At 32.4% G+C, this 16,463-nt stretch overlaps 1 non-coding gene across 1 annotated transcript; it reads right to left on the minus strand.

The window, feature by feature from the left end:
* Positions 1–15,331: 15,331 nt before the first annotated feature.
* On the minus strand, positions 15,332–15,404 carry Trnar-ucu. The gene has a single exon. It is a non-coding gene; the product is annotated as a tRNA-Arg (tRNA).
* Between the last annotated feature and the right edge of the window lie 1,059 nt (positions 15,405–16,463).

The raw sequence follows: 16,463 nt of genomic DNA on the forward strand, positions 1-16,463 counted from the left end.
ACAAGGAATTGCCCGTGCGCATGTGTTAAAACCTCTTTTATAATCTATTCCCTACTACGACCCGACCATCCCACTTCGGGCAGTTGTTCGAGTCAATTCGTAACAATTCGTAAACAACCGAACGAGTCAAATGAGTAACTATTCCACATGCGCACTTGTAGCAAGATTCTTAAGAATATGTTTCATAAAAAATGTTTAGAATTAAATTGAATAAATATTAAAAGCTCACACTAGTGCTTGCTAACCGTTTATTGTGCCGTGCCCCACCAAAGCCTTTATTAAATTCTTATGCACCCCTCTATGTAACATACATAATGTATAATAATAATAAAAAATCACTTAAGAAATTAAAATGTTAGGTTTCACGAAGAAATTACCAGGAAATCGTTTACGAAACACATTTTCAAAACATAATGAAAAACTAAAATACAAATTCAAAATTATTAAATCAAAAATTAAAAAAAAAACAATATAATTACCCCCTGTGGGACGTGGGCAACACTGATCTAAACTGTAACTCTAAAACTGTATTAAGCCAAAAAATAAGTAGAAAAGGGCTCGATATATTAAAATAAATGAACACATACAATTGAGTGCCTTAATATAATATTATATGGAGGTACTTTATCAAAGTGCGGATCTAGCGTTGTCAGGGGTATATATAATATTTACTTTGTCAAATATATAAACTTACAACAAATGTGATTTAATCATTTTATTTTAATTTGGGATATAAAGACCACACATGCCTTTAAACACAGTTTTTGCAAAATCGTTGATCCCAATTTATGGCACCTTTAAGTTTGCTATTCCTCTTTAAACAATTAGGTGAAACTTCTACATAAGCCTATCCACGTAAAACTACTTTTTGAGTGGCTCTAAGTGCGCTCGGGGGCGTCTGATTGGAACCAATAAACTTTTAAAAACTTACGCTACGAGCTTTTAATCTTATTATTTCCTCAATAAAGAGAATACTTTCGGCCAGTTCGAAATGCACTTCATCGATTTAAAAAAATATTTTCACATATTTTGGATAACCAAAATGTTGTCTATTTTACAAAAACTATTTATTTGTCTTATTTAGGTAGGTTTAAGGCATACTAAGGGTTATAATTATAATATAATAAGGGTTAAATAAACATGTAAACGTATAGTTTATGTTAAAACACCAAGAGTCAATAAATACGCGGAGGTCATTTTTGGGTTTTTCGAACTAAGCACCGCACAATGGTACTGCGCAATTTCAAAATGTATAATAATAATATCAGCACATTGATATCGCTATGAAAAATAGAATCACTGGCTTCCCAGCTAGGAATGCTCCTTCTGGCTGCTCTGCTAGGGAAGCCAGTACTTGCATTACCCCACTATCAAACCAAGTAGACAAGTAAACGCCGGGGCAAGTTATTACAGTGACGGGAGTGTGGGGGTCGGTCCGTGATGTGCAATAGACCTCTACCGACTAAAACCCTTAACTAACTATGGACAGGAGGCAAGGTAATTTTTTTTCTTAATCTGTGCCAACAGAAAAAAGCATCTGCTACGCTAGTCCACAGCCCAACTTCTATGCTGCCTACGGTACCACAGTGGAGTACGTCGCCAAGGCCTTTTGCATTGAGGGAAAAATAATTCCTGGCCTGCACGATAGCCTTCACTATGAAGGGAAACGACAGATCCAATCCGAAAGTAGCGGTCGGCCATTTTTTTTAATGCGATTACGCAGTCTCGCGCCATGGACTTCGAACTTGACGTGGAGACTATGGGGCTGTGTCTACACTCAAATCCCTGTGCTATTCAGAGGGGTACCGAGACCCCTCAGCTCTTCACACGCCCTTATCCCTCGGGGTTCGCCAGGCATTCTACCCAAGGGACCCGGGCTAATATCCGACATAGAGAGATCATTCACGACCTGCATGATCGACATGAACGACCTGCTCGGCTAGGTTTAGCTTTAGTCCTTTTTGTTACAAAAATACATATAATTTGTAATATATTCGTATTATTAGTGTTAAAGTACACACTTATGCCTTACCCTTATCAATGATCACTGAACGATCCTGTTTATTGGCAATTCTGACAAACGTTTAATTACGCCAGTATGTCGGTTAACGGCTTAATTGTCCGCCTAGATATTGGACATGTCCTTTAGGTTGGCAATAATTAAAACTGGCATTTGAGATTAAAAGCAATAAACAGAAATGGCGATAGCCTTTAGGAGAATTGCTTGATTTTTAATACCGCTGAACTACTTGTACGGTGTGTTTCATAGTCGAAACTAGGTAATATTTGTATTGTAATGTAATTTTAAAATAGTATTGGAGTCGGGAGTCAATTCGCGTATGGTCATATAAAATATGCTTTTTCACTAATATTAATATAATATGTATGAATCTTAAACATTTATTGTATCATTATTTATTTACCGGGAAATTATTTTAATGTAAATATATAAACGCAACGAGGCTATAGTTTATACAAATCGAATTGATAACCTCTTTCAGTTTTGGTTAAAAATATATTATTTCTTTAATATTAATTACTTATTTAAAGAAAACACTTTTTTACCGGATTGAAGTTATGTATTATTATACTTATATTACTTATATCAAATATTTGAAGTCACTGTTTCTAAATCCAATACACGATTCGTAACTGTAACGACTCGTCGATTTGTCAGCTTTCTTCTTATTTTCATTACGCAAATATACAGAATTTACAATATTCTTAACCTTCATAATAATAATAATTAAAAATAAATTAATAGAAAATTAAAACAAATTTAAAAAGTTCCCTGTGGCACCTTCAATGCTGGCAACATTTCCTCAATCTACGGCGATACTTATTGTCTAAGATCCCGATATACAAAGACCTTCACCGAGATGCTTATTTAATGAAACGTATCTTATATTTAATGTAATATGTCAATAAATATAATCCATATGGGTTGCCTAGCAAATTTCAGTCCAGAGTATTTTAATTAATATTAAAAAAAAAAAATTAAACATTTCACCGGTATGATTATTAGATAAATTCTATACCAATCGAAAGTATGAAGCCCATAGAATATGCAAACGTTAGGTTGTTTTTAATCAATTAATTATTTATGTGTATATTTTTTATGTGACACTAAAGTATATATATACATCTTTAGTAAAAAAGAAAATTATAGTGATACATATATAATACTACCCTGATTAAAAATATTGATTGAAAAAAATTAAAAAAATTTACTACATGCAAATTATAAAAAAAAATTTTTTTTTAAATATTAATTAAACATACTCTGGACTAAAATTTGCTAGGCAACCCATATGGATTATATTTATGGACATATTAAATTAAATATAAAATACGTTTCATTAAATAAGCATCTCGGTGAAGGTTCGTTGTATATCGGGATCTTATACTATTATTCGTTGTGAGAAATGCACCAGCTCTGGGGTTACCAGTTCTATAGATATTTAGTTTCCTTAATGAATAGCCATGCCATAAACTATTACAACTATGTATTTACATAAATAATTAATACTGCAAAAATACACACAACGCAAAAATTAAAAACCGTAACGACAAATGCCATAAATAATAAACAACAAGGGAACCTGCGATGAAAATTTCAACCAATTTGGACGGGTTAAAAATGCGGGCCTTTGTTTTAATTGGTTTAAGCAATTTATTCCGGCCTTTGTAGCTACTGGCTTTAAGATGGGTATTTATAATAATTAATTATGATAAACACCCTTACGTATTAAGCTGAGAGATGGGACCACTTTCTTGGGATTTCGTGTAGAATGTTATTACGTGTTTTCCACTATTATTTCCATTCAACACATAAATGGAAATTATTTTAAATAGCTGACATTACAAAGCCTGAAGAGTAACAAATAATGTTTTTTAATTGAATTGGTTAAATTTTTATATAAAAAGTAAAAAAGTAAAAGTAAAAAAATCATTTAATCATGTAGGTAACATAATGAACACTTACGACTCGTCCGTAAAGAAATACATATTAATGCTTCTAATTTTACATTTACTACTGCCAGTTCTCTAATGCGTAGAACGGAAGAGAAGAACTGGCAATAAACTCTCCGCCACTCTTTTTAATCGCCATTTTTATCACCATATAGAACGGCAAACGGGCAGGATTCTCACTTGATGGTAAGTGATACCGCCTCCAATGAACACTCTCATTGCCAGAAAGGTCGCTAGTGCGTTGCCGGCCTTTTAAGAATTGGTAATAATAAAACGCGAAGATTTTTTGATCTTTAATGAGACTATTCAATTACTTGATTATTTTTAATTAAAAGTAAATTAATTATTATTAATTAAAAGTCATTGAAATATCCTGAAAACTGGCTAAGATACGCCAGACAATAGTCCGAGTTTTATCTAAATCTGGTGCTTGAGAAAAAAATACATTTCGAGTAGTGACCCATCGTCAAAGGAATTTGTACAAAAATGGTCACGTGACAAGCGTGGGCTAATTTCATTCCAGCCCTGCGATTCTGTAACTCACTTTTCGAACTCACGACTGATTTGAGCGCGACCGCCGATGCGAAAACCGCTGCGAGAGTTCGAAAAGTGAGTTACAGAATCGCAAGGCCGGTTACTAATTTTCAAGATATGGGTATCCACACAGTTTTCCTTTTACTGGTACTTAAAATTATTATCTTTCAGAAATACAATTTATAGTATTAGTAACATTGATATACAAAAAACCCAAGATGCACAGTCTCGAATAAAAATAACGCTCGAAAGTGTCCCGAAACACTATTTCTGTCCCTTTCTATAACAGTATGTCTATAACAGTATATGTTACAAGCATATATTATTGCAAAATCAACCTTACGCGAATTGCTTAAAGTTGTTATTACAACGCAGTGTATACGTACTTAATGCAATAAAATTTTACGACCGACCGTGGTCGGTAGGACAAGGTATTGAGTGGAGTCGAACATGACTTTTTTATTTACAACTATTTAACATAATTTTAAATTTATCCGAGTTTTTGGGTGCTTTACAGCGTGCGTGGTCACGGTGACTGAAGACAAAAGGTGTTGGATGTTAAATAGTTGTAAATTTATAATAATACATAACTTTAATCCGGTTAAAAAGTTTTTTCTATAAATTAAAAAAAAATGTTAAATTGGCTACCTCCTGACCTACACTTTATATAGCGTAAATATATTTGTCAAAAACTACACACAAAAAAGTTCAAAAGTAGATAAATTTATTTATAAAAATAAACACAAATAAATAACATCGACTCCACTTATTAGACGCGAGACTATTTGAAATGAGCGCACAATTTAGAATGTTGCGCTCATTTTTTGAGGACGTTTTTTAGACGTTGATTGTGCATCTTGGGTTTTTTGTATATCAATAATCATTGATATACAAAAAACCCAAGAAGAGAATTATTTTATTAATATCATCTTCGTTCCATTCAAGTTTTTCTTAATATTCCAAATGCCGGTATTTGTAACCGGTGTCATTTCCAGCCCATTACACTGTCCCTTTGGCCCGTAAAGTGCTGAATCAGCACTTACATATAAATCTTATATCCTCTTGTTTGGGTTGAACATTTTTTACTTTACTTCGCATATACTGAAAGCCGCCTCTGATATTCAATCTATGCAATAAACAAAAATGCTTTATTTTTCTATAGTTCAATATTATTATTAATTAAAATAAAATCGCCCCAATATACATAATACAGCATAAATATCATTATTTACATCACTGTACCTCGTAGTGATTGAAACTAATTAAACTAAAAAATATATAATTAGTATTGATAAGTCACGAATAGAAATTATTTCATAACAAAGAATTAAACATACGCAGAATTCTAATTTTAAAATTTTAATTTATATCAAATTCGAAAGAAAATCCTAAGAAATCCTATCTAGCAAAATCTAAAGAATACAGAGAATAAATCCTACCTCTAATTAGTGTCAAGACGAGTGTCGCGAGAGCTCTAGACGCTCTAATTGCTCTACCTTGTGTTGACATAATATTTTAACATGCTTTCTTTTACCTCGTATTTGTGTATATTTAATTAATCGTTTAACCAACAAATAAATTAAAAGATGGGTGCCGATAACCGGTATAAAACAACTCGTAGCGCTAACGACTGGTATTCTGCATTCAGAACGACTTGTCTACCAGGACTGTTCCCTGGGAGATACGATACAATTCCCTCTAATTGTTGAACCCCGTAGGCTCGTGTTCCCCTTTACTTTAAAAATAAAAAAATGTGTCTCGTATTGGTAAATACTGGATAATGACGTTTACAATCGCTTCTAAAGAAATTTTCTCAACTTGTATGTGGAGGAAATAATATAATTTCATCATCATTGTTCAACTTATCCTAGACCGCCAACACGTCCTAGACCGTCGTGGCTACCAACCGGCTTCTCGCAAAAAGAAGGTTTTAGGTTTTAGGAAGGTGTTGGCCTAATGGCTTCAGCGTGCGACTCTCATCCCTGAGGGCGTTGCTTCAATCCCCGGCTGTGCACCAATGGACTTCTTTTTTCTATGTGCGCATTTAAAATTCGCTCGAACGGTGCAACATCGTGAGGATCCTATTAGATTGAAAAATCATCATGAAACAGATTCAGAAATCTGAGGCCCAGCCCTAAAGAGGTTGTAGCGCCACGGATTTTTTTAAATATAATATTAACAACAAAAACAAACAACAAAGGTTGCTATATTTGGTACCACCTATTTATTAATTTAGAAAATTTATATACGTGCACAAATATCACCTCGACGTCCGTCGTGCCGCAACTGAGCGTTATTTAAGGCATTTTTGCCCCGACCCACCACTGTGTGGAACCAGTTGCCCATTGAACTATTGCCGAACCAATTCGACTTTGGGTCCTTCAAGAAAAGAGAGTACTATTTAAACTGGCAATGCATTTGTAAGTATCCTGGCATATGTGAGTGTTCATGGGTGGTATCACATCAGTCTCCAAAAAATATAATAATACAAAAAATGCCGTTTTTGCTCTATTAAAAACAAAATTAAAAAATTAACTCTTTAGTCAGTTTTAATATCGTAAAAATATATTATTAAATCTTTATCTCATATATAAAGAATTTAATAAACAATTGTCGCATTTAAAACGCTCAACAATATCGTTTGTCGCATAAAATTATTCGTAGCTAAATGAAAGTTTAAACATACATTTCTATTATTTCCCGACACAAACAGTGAAACAGATGCAATATAAAGTTTGCATTTAATTCCTGCGCTTGTTCAGTTTTCTTGAGGACATTTTGAGAGTCAATGCTCGCGTTTATTCAGAGAGCGGACTATATACAGCGAATGTTACAATTCTTTTGTTATATTTGTATTAGTGATTTTGTTATAGAATGTAGGTAGGTACCGCTCCTTAGTATTTAATAAGGATGTTGGTAGTCTATGGGTTAGTTTTGGTTATTGTGAAATGGACTTTTATTGATAGCTTCTTTCACTATTCGCTTTGTCATCGCGTCACAGTTAAAAACGCAATTGTAATAACACACCATTTCCGAACCAATTTGACTTCTGGGACTTTCTTGGTCAAAAGAGAGTACCGATTCTTAAAAGGCATTCGCAAGTATTCTTCGGGCAATGAAAGTGTTAATGGGTGACGCTATCACTTAACCTGGTGATCCTCCAGCCAGTTTGGTGCCTATTCTACACAATGCTTATAAAAATATTTTCTACACTACATAAAACTTTAAGCGATGGCTATTTCAAACCTTTTTAAAGCTGTAAGTTTGCAATGACCTTGCAAGAGCGTACCAATTCTTAAAATGCCGGCAACGTACTTGCGAGCCTTCTGGCAATGTGAGTGTCCATGGGCGGCGGTATCACTAAACATCAGATGAGCCTATTACATAAAACAACGACAATTTCATTATTATTTATCAAAACTATAAATTTATTTCAACATTTCACGTGCTTTATGGTTTTCATTGTTTTTTATGGTTATATTTATAACCTACTCTATGGCTGTGTGCATTTGACAGTGACAATGACAGCCAAACTTAGTACCGCCTTCAGCTATTTCCTAATTGGTATTTACTATTTACCCTTCCTAACTATAATGATTTACCTAACGAAGTAATAATAGATAAATTCATTGTATAAAACCGGGACTCATGACAATAAACGGTACGGCTCCCTTCGGTAAACAAAACTAGAAAGACGTGGCATTATGATAAAGACAATCACGCTTGAGAATAAAAGACATTTAAAAACATCTAGACGCAGAACTTCTTACATATTGTTGAATAACAAAACTAAATGGGTATATTTTGCCCAAGTGTCTTGAAATTTACGCCGTGACCAAATTGTACATATTGTTATGGATTCATTATTTCGGCTATAACTTTTTTTTAATTACAAAAACATTTATATACCTATAAATAGCGGACCCTAATATTGATTTTGAATTGCTATAATTATCTAAAAAAATATTTCAGAAACAAAGTGTTTAACATTCTTATGATATACAACATTCTTTGTTTTTTTTTATAATAATATATAATATAATATATATCTATATATTATATAATATATATCTATATATTATATAATATATATATAGCGCGTATATAAATAGTTTTTTGGTATTCCGACACGGGAACAGGTAACATATAACTGGCCTTGTGATAGATTACTTTATCAATGTCACAAAAGTCAGGATTACTAATAATGGTGGTTAAGTATTCTTAAATTTTCTAATTTTCCGCTCGATTTTCTTAATTATATATTTTATAAGAACCTTCTCCTGACAATAACAAACACAACAAAAAAAGAATTAGCGAAATCGGTCCAGCCGTTCACGCGTAATGCCGTGACCAAGGGTAATAGGGATTCATTTTTATACATATAGATTACTAAGACAACACTATGCAATTACTATTAACAGTTACACAAAACAACATAATACAAACAAACAACAACAATGAATGATAAATAGAAGTAATTCAACTAATACGTACTACAGCAGAGAAATTTAAAAAAATCTCTGTTAGTGGTCAATAATTCAAGTTTGAACATTCCATGATGATGAATTAATCAAAGCAATTAGTTTTACGAACAAAATCTTTAGAATTTCGAGTGTCTAAAATGGGACATTTTATAATCAGGACATTAATATAATATTTTTTTTAAATACATCAGGGGCAAACGGGTAAGAGGCTCACCCGATGTGAATTAATACCGCTGCCCATGGACAGGGGCCGCGACTGCGCTGCCGGCCTTTTTAGAATTGGTACGCTCTATCTCCCAATATATTGGGAAAACTATGTAAAATAAGTCGTATTAGAAAATCGTGAAGTATACAATATGAAATAATTAATATTTATGAAGACTGCAGTGTATCATTACAATTCAATGGTGGAAATAGCTCGACAATATCACCTTTATTGTGAAGGCATAAGGACTGTATTTGTAGTGAGTCGTTTAAATTGATGCATCGTTGCAGACGGCTTTGATTCATTGCATTGGGAGTTGTGTACAAACGTAGATACTTTCCATTTATAACGTACGTTTGACAATACTCCATCTATTGAATATATGCGCATATTAAAAATATCATTTACTATGTCCATTTTAAAAATTACTATTACATAATTTTGATAAATACTTCTAAACCGGCATCAGGTGGAATTTAAAGACTTGTTTATCAAATTGAATCAGTCAGGACTTGTATAATGATGCAAGCACTTAGCATATAGACAAATGTCGCCGCGCTCAAAGCCCGCGATAAAATCGATGCAATAGCTTTAAGATTTATTTATTTATACTTTATTACCTTAATCAAATACACTTAACAAAAATAAAAAAGCAGGTTACAAACGGCGGCACTCATCCTTTTAGTCCCGTCGGTAATGCTCAACTGAAACAGCCAATAAGGTTAAATTATGAGCCAGCCAGTGTTGTTGTTACGCAATGATAATATTTCTTCTTCCATGTTTCATATCCTTGAAGTAAATCTGACATAAAAAGAGATTTATAAAATATTAGATTTATTAATATTATAATTTAGACAAGATTTAATTAAATCTTAATTTTCGTCTAGTTCGTTTTATTGCTTAGCTACAATAAACAAATGAATTGTATGATTCCATACACACGATAGTAGATAGGCGATAATAGTATTCAAGATTTGACATTTAATTATAATTAGACGAACTGGGTATTTCTAAGATATTTTCACTCGATTTGTGACGATAGGAAATTTACTAGTACACTACACTCGTACTGTATTTGGGATTAAAGCTTATAAAATACTGATTTAGTGATGAATGTGTTGGCCTAGTGGCTTCAACGTACGGCTTTCATCCCAGAGGTCGGAGGTGGCTGTGCACCAATAGACTTTCTTACTAAGTACGCATCTAACATTCGCTTGAACGGTGAAGGAAAACATCGTGAGGAAACCGGCTCGTCTTAGACCCAAAAAGTCGACGGCGTGTGTCAGGCACAGGAAGCTGATCACCTACTTGCCTATTAGATTGACAAATGATAGTAAAACATATCCAGAAATCTGAGGCCCAGACCTAAAAACCATCGCTACTGATTAATTTTTTTTTGATCAATTAACATTATTTTATGATTTGATTAAAAGAGTGGCGGGGAGTTTATTGCTAATTCTTATCTTCCCTTCTACGCCCTTGATTTGAGAACTGGCAGTAAATGTAAAATTAGAAGCATTTAATGTATATTTCTTTTTTGACACACACTTTTGTACATTGTGTTACCTATATGAATAAATTATTTTGATTGATTAAAAATACTATAATCATATTTACTAGATTGCAAATTAAATTTAGTGTTAAGCTTAACATTTATGTCAAAAACGTATTAGACTGGACTCCTTTGCGCTAATATGCATCGCTTCAATAATTCGACATAAGAAAAATTCTTAGACGAAATAAAAAAGCACATTCGGTCCTGGTTAAATACTCTTAACAGTTTCCTTCCACTTATCGAATTTTACCCTAGAGCAATGAATGTAAATAAAATCCGACAACCCTATGACGATTTAAATAAAAAATGCGATAAGGCTGCTCTTGACGCGTCATAACATTAAATAACATTTGAAAAGGGAAAGCAATAAAAACTCACTGGTGATATATTTATTCATTTTCACTAGAAAAGATTTTTCTGTATTTTTGTTCTAAAAAAATCCGCCGAATATATAAAAATAAGCAATATGACCTAAAAAAAGTCAAAAGTGACGATCACATATCAGATAGTGTTTTGTTATTACTTTGGATAAAACGTATGACAATAATTGTGTTATTAACTTTTAATCTATCTATGTCTACGTTTAGATTTTAGTAATGATATGATTGATTCGAATTAGTATTATTTATCTATCTTTGTGTAACATTTCATTTACGTGCGTCAATAAATACACATTTGTACTGGTACGTATTATATTAACAATGACTTTGCTTTTGTCATAATGTACAAGATATTGTGGTACTTTTGTGGTACTATTTCAAAGGGGAAATATATATTTGTTTATTCGAATAATTTTTGAAATTTAATTTTTCACTACATTTCCCGTAACCATAAAAATGTGCGGTCAGCACGCTTGGCAGCTACGATAAACTGCGACTTAACAAAAGCTGAAAATTTCGTTATGTTCCGAGCAACGCGTGTCGAACATGTCTAGATATTGTTATTGCCAAAATGGTATTGAGTTAATTTTCTGAAAATAAATCGTTTTATTTAACAACGTTACAGTACCATTTTAGATTGTTAAAATTCCATATAATTTAGTACATATTAAAGAGTTTCGACACAGTCATAGAGTAAAGAATACTTTACTATTCTTAAATTATATCTCGATGATTAATAAAGAAATACTTAAATAAACGAAGTTATCTATAACAAAGAATCAGCCTCAGTACGATGTCTCGTTTATATTTTTTCTTTATAGCCAAGTGAGCCTTTTATGCCTAACGCACGGAACAGACCGTAGACTATAGAATACTGTACTATTCTTAAATTATTTCTCTATGAGTAATGAAGAAATACTTAAATGAAATTGTCTAAGCTAAAGGACCAGCCTCAGTACTTGTCTTATTTATATTTTTTCTTTACAGCCAAGTGATCAGCCTTTTTATGGTTAACACACGGCACACTCATAGACTTAAGAATACTTTACTATGCTTAAATTATTTCTCTATGATTAATGAAGAAATACTTAAATAAATGTAATTGTCTAAGCCAAGGAACTAGTCTCAGTACTTGTCTCATTTATATTTTTTATTTACAGCCTAGTGATCAGCTGTTTGTACCCATCACACGTCATTGATTATGAAGCCCTAGACATTGTTTACTATGTTTATTTTTTTTCTTTCACCGTACTAGCAACAACATATAAATAAAACCCAGCCGGGCACAAAGTCATGTATGAGAACCCTAGAGCACAAGCACCATTTTTAACCGCCTTTATAAAAATTGACAGCAATCAATTCGACGTACGTAATTTCTATTGTAACACTTGGTACAATAAAACTTTTTACTTACCAAACATTATATAACGAACGAAAACTATATTAAATAATTTTTATATTAAGTTTATTGATAAGTAAAAAGTAGTTAATTCAACACATTGCTTTGAAAAGTCATATAAACATTACCGGTTTGCTGAGTCCCTTCGCTTATAGAGGTGTATATCGGCAACACTTTTTTCACTTTACAGCTTGCCAACTGCAAGCTAATAAACCGTAGAATGGAAAACCATTCAGAAGAGCCAACTCCTAGGGGAAATAACGGATGCAGTACAACTGACAACGCTGTGCAAACGAATGCTGAGCTTTTCTACGATGTACTACTTGAATGGTTTTACAGCGTCCTACTTTAGATTTTTGAATATTTAAGCGTTCATTTCAGGAAATAAGTTTAATACATAATAGCTAAGATTTATCTAACAACGGCGATATATCCGACTAATATTACAAACGCAAAAGTGGATGTTTATTATACGTAAAAATTACTGAATGGATTTGAATGAAACTTTACAATAATATAGCTTTTACATCAGCATAACACATAGTCTACAATTTATAAACAAGTTGTGTGTCCAAAATATCAAGTAAGTAGGAAAAAATCTACCATCTGCGAGATATTCTGGCGTGCGCTTGCAAAACCGCTAAAGTTACACATATGTAGCGTATGATGGAAATGTTTATCTTAAATAGTCACTATCTTTAATAGTTTTTTTCTACGCCACGCTTATATACGCAACTCGAAATACTAATCCTGCGCAGGAGAAGTCGCGGGCACCAGCTAGTAATACATAAAACCTTCAAGCCATGTCAAAATCAGACATTTTGATGTTTTGTGTGCAGTGCAGTGGATTCTAGAGTGGTTAGAAGTTACAATTTGATGTTTTTATTTATAACTTGTGTATAAGACAACGTCTTTCCATCAGTTTTAAATAATAAACAACTTAGGTATTTTATATTTCATAGTATAACTTTATTATTAAAAAAAAACAGATCTATTGAAAATTTCAACTAAATACTCTTCTCTCTTTCCAACACAATTTAATAGAAACGATAAAGTACTTTCGTTAAAGCGTGCAATTATAGATTTAGTTTGTATGAATCATGGGGTAAGAATCGAATCCATCAAGAAATGAAATGAAATAGTTTATTCTTGCAAGTAGGACTATATAAATCACTTTTACAATGTCTTCCTAAACTAGATGAAGTCGACATTTCCTAACTGACTGCCCTGAGAAGAAATGTCGAAACAAACTCGGGGGTCTTAGTCTCTTTTATAGTCCAGATAATACAATAATAAATTAATAAGTTGGTGTAAACAAATGCAGAGTATTTACTGGACAAGTCTTTGGAAGAAAGAACCAGATCGATCTGAGCAAGCCTGCGCCAGCAGACGGCTAGCATGCCCCGAATAGCTCATGCAGCTCAACCATTTTTGAGGGAGCTGCACAACCCGGTACACAACAATACCGCCAGTGGCACCATAAAAATATGTGGGGCAACAACTCACTCAGATTGTCTCATCGCTTATAAGCGATCTTTTCGAATTAGGTTGAGAAAGATACAAGTGACGCGTGAAATACGCAATTTCAATTCAACATATTCAAGGGCTTAGAAATGCATATTATTATTGATTAAAGATACTTTTTGAAGTTATACTTCTTTAGGCGCGTTATGAAAAATTGATGAGAGTGAAATTTTACGATGCGCGCGCACCGTGACACAAAATTAACAGAATGAAGTTGGCCACGGAAGATGCTGCTATAATTTATGTTACACTTAACGTAAGAGAATAATAATAAATATTTATTTATTTAATTTTTCAAATGTAAACTGAACTTTATTGACTAGGTATAATGACTCATAAGTATAAGTATAACTTCTTACGCGCGTACATAAGTATATGCACCATTTTTTTGTAACTAATATAAATCTATAGGTTAGATTATAAGTTACATAAAAGTATGTTAATTTTCACAATAAGATTGTGGTTTATTACATTATACGTAAAATTAATAGACTGAAAAAATCCGTCAGGCGTTAAAAAATAAAAAAAATTGTCATAATATGTATTTAATATTCCTCAACATCGCTATGCATTCAAGTACCTCTGGTAAATACCAACCCGCATCATTCACGGCTTACCATAATTTTTGTTGTTTTGTTGTCTTCGTTCTACAGAATAAATAAACTTCATAAGGATGATATGGGGATAACTTTGGTACGAGTTCTCCCCATATCATTTCTATGCAAACGTATGAAGTACGATTGTTAAGTCAAGTAAGTTATTTGCGACACGTTCCCTGGTCGCTTCGGGGTATAAATAAAATAATCAATTTTATAAATACAAATATACGCATAGTATATAAACTTAAGTATTTGACGAACATTTTAAAATTAAATCACCTTTTAAAACGAGGGCAATAACAAAAAAACAAAGCTTACCTCCGAACGTGTGTCTATTTGAAATCAAAACTCCACAGAATTTACCTCAAGAGCAAAATTGTACGTGACATTTGTCAAAGGTAACTGCATTTTCTACCTTTTGCGTAAGAAAAAAGGTAAAAACTGCAGTTACCTTAGCTGTTGTTTGTATTTTAGAGTCTTTTTCCGGAGTCTAGAGATATGTACAATTGCACAGTTAACATACAACTCTGAATTCTTGAAAACCACAAATTAACAGAATACTGAATATACTTAATAAGTTGCTTCTTAAAAATATATAATAAATAAATAACTGTCAAAACAAACATAAACCGGACCAACGTGCATTATAAATAAGAATAAAAATAAAAAAAGAACGATGCATCCCTGGTGGGGATCGAACCCACGACCTTTGGATTAGAAGTCCAACGCGCTATCCTCTGCGCCACAGGGACGTGTTAAGATGAGCTGAAATTGCTCATCATTATACAGAAATGCGTAAAAAATATAATTTATTCGAATGACATAATCTATATGTATATATAAAAATTTTGGTTTGTGTACGCTTTAAAAACTCAAAAAGTTCTGCACCGATCGAGAAGAAATTTTAACATGCTACATAATCCGCATCAAGGATTGTATCATTATTTTTTTCCACAAGTATTGCATAAGATAAACTTATATAGATTTTATCTTTATTTAGTGTCTCATTTCTCAACCATTTAATCACAATGTGCCACAGCGAAGTGTGGCAGGGAACAGCTAGTTGTTTATAAAATTACTAATTAACTTATCTTTTATCCACTGTATTTCATAATTATGGTAATCCGTGATAAAATTACAGCGAAAATGTATTTTTTAGGTTAAATATCAGATCGTACTAGAACAAACAACGTGACATGATAATTGAGCCAAATTAAACCTTATTTGTAAAGCATCTATGACCAATTTCAAGAAAATTTAAATTCTTCAATACGTAAATTTTTATTTTGTATCTTTATCATTTTATGTTTTTTTTTCTCCGAAAGAAAATGTTGAAACTAACTAAAATATTACAGCAAAAGTACTTTGATAAAAAAGGATGTCCATAACTTTGTTCCGCGCCTCTGGCTACGACTTCGAGACAGAATAAAAAAAACAGTAAAGCTCCCTAAATAACTTAAAAGTATTAGGACATACCTACTTGTGTATAAAATAACCATAAAATTTATGAATATATTATGATGATATAAATATATAATAATATAATATATAGTAATCTTGTAAATAAAATATATGCAATTTTATAACTTAAAATTTAATTTTAAATTCATAATTTTATTGTCAATTGTCAAGTCGTACTAAAGACAATACCTACTTAAATTATCTTTGGTCGTATGATAATCAATGTCATTATTATTATCTCTGTGAAGTTACTTAACCTGGCTTACATACATAAATTAGGATAGACAAAAACGTAAAACATATTAAGAAAAAATGGGGATTTTCCGTTTCTATAAGACTTTATTAGACGC

Source organism: Pieris napi, chromosome 6 (genome assembly GCF_905475465.1).
Source record: "Pieris napi chromosome 6, ilPieNapi1.2, whole genome shotgun sequence".
NCBI lineage: Eukaryota > Metazoa > Arthropoda > Insecta > Lepidoptera > Pieridae > Pieris > Pieris napi.